Below are 2,173 nucleotides of genomic sequence, written 5' to 3' on the forward strand. Positions count from 1 at the left end.
TTTATTAATTATTGTAGCAGATTTGTTTAATTTTTATTATATATATTTAAGGTATAAAACATGATATTTAAAATATAGTTCCAGACAAAGTATTATTTGAACACAGAAAAAAAAAAAAGATTTATTTTGAAAATTGGGAAGTCTTCCTACAGTTGATGGCTTATGGGGATGGGCCCTGGATAATGCTTTATAATAGCCTTAGTCCTATTTCTCTGACTACTTCTTCCCAGAGTACTCCAACAGCTTCTTTTCTATTGCTCATCACTTAAATGTTGGTACTGAAGTTAATGGATGACTTTCTTATTTTTTTTTCTCTCCCACTTTTCTATAAATCTGTAATGATCTGAAATATTGCTGAAATTCTTAGTTTTACTCATTTATTAACACTTTACATTCTTAAAGAGTTATGGTAGACCACAGAGAGCTTTTGTTTATGAGGGTTATATCCATAAGTACCTTCTGTATTAAAAATTAAAACTGGGAAAATTTAGTACTAATTTATTAATTTCAAGCAGTAATAATAAAAGTTACATTTTCACATAAATTATATATATATATATATATATATATATTTGTTGTTATTTCAGTTGCACTGTTTATTAATTCTTTTAAATCACCTGAGTTCCAAGTTAAATGCATCTCCTCATGCCTTACCATGAATAGAGAAACAATTCTAAATTTATTGGCCGTAGGACAGAAGACCAGTTCTCAAACTGTTTGATCCCAGGACATCATTCCTAAATATTCTTTTCCTTTTTTTTATTGATTATATATATTTCTGGGGAACAGAATCAACTATCAATACATGTGTACAATATGTGGTGATCAAACCAAGATAATTAGTATACTGTTTATAAAACATTATCAATCTTTGTGACCCTTAACTAGTTTCTCATTAACTCCCCTCTTCTTCCCCCTCTCCCACTTCTAAAAACCACAGTTCTGTTCTCTCTTTTTTTCTAAGATTTATGTATTATTATCTTCCTTCCTTCCTTCCTTCCTTCCTTCCTTCCTTCCTTCCTTCCTTCCTTCTTTCCTTGCTTCCTTCCTTCCTCTTTATTTCTTTGTTTTAGCTTCCACTTATGAGTGAGGATATGTGGTATTTCTTTTTCTGTCCCTGGCTTATCTCACTTAACGTAATTTTCTCTAAGTTCATCCATGTTGCTGCAAATGACAGAATTTCATTCTACTTTTTATGGCTGAGTAGTATTCCAATGAGCATATATACCACACTGTCCTTATCCAGTCATCTGTCAGTGGATACTTAGGTTGATTCCAACCTTTGGCTATTCTAAATAGAGTTGCAATAAACATAGGATTGTAGGTATTACTTTGACATGGTGATTTCCATTCCATTGGGTATATATCAAGCAATGGGATTGCTGTGTTGTATGGCAATTCTATCTATAGCTGTTTGAGGAAACTCCATCCTGTTTTCCATAAAGGCTGCACCAATTTACAGTCCCAACAACTGTGCGGGAGAGTTCTGCTTTCTCCACATCCTTGTCAGCATTTGTTATTCTCTGTATTTTTGATAATAGCCAGTCTAACTGGTGTGAGATGATATTTCAGTGTGGTTTTGATTTGCTTTTCCCTGATGCTGAGTGATGCTGAGCATTTTTTTGTGTGTCTGTTGGACATTTGTATAGCATCATATGACAAATGTCTATTCAGCTCCTTTGCCCATTTGTTAATTGGGTTACTTGATTTTTACTGGCAAGTTGTTTGAATTCTGTTTATATTCTCAATATTAATCCCTTCTTGGATGCATAGTTTGCATATATTTTCTCCCATTCTGTATGTTGTGATTTCACCCTGCTAATTCTTTTATTTGCTGTGCAGGATCTTTTTAGGTTGATATAATCCTAATTCTTTATTTCTTCTTTTGTTACCTGTGGTTTGGGAGTCATATTCATAAAATCTTTGCCAAGTCCTACTTCCTGAGGTGTTTTCCCTATGTTTTCTTTTAGGAGTTTTATTGTTTCAGGTTTTATATTTAAGTCTGAAATCCATTTTGAGTTGATTTTGGTATATGGTGAGAGGTACAGTTCTAGTTTCATTTTTCTACATATGGATTTCCAGTTGTCCCAGCACCATTTATTGAAGGGACAGTCTTTTTTCAATGTATGCTCTTGGCGCCTTTGTCAAAGATCAGTTGGCTATAAGTACCTGG

The sequence above is a fragment of the Galeopterus variegatus genome, unplaced genomic scaffold (assembly GCF_000696425.1).
Source record: "Galeopterus variegatus unplaced genomic scaffold, G_variegatus-3.0.2 Scaffold1723, whole genome shotgun sequence".
In the NCBI taxonomy this organism is placed as follows: domain Eukaryota; kingdom Metazoa; phylum Chordata; class Mammalia; order Dermoptera; family Cynocephalidae; genus Galeopterus; species Galeopterus variegatus.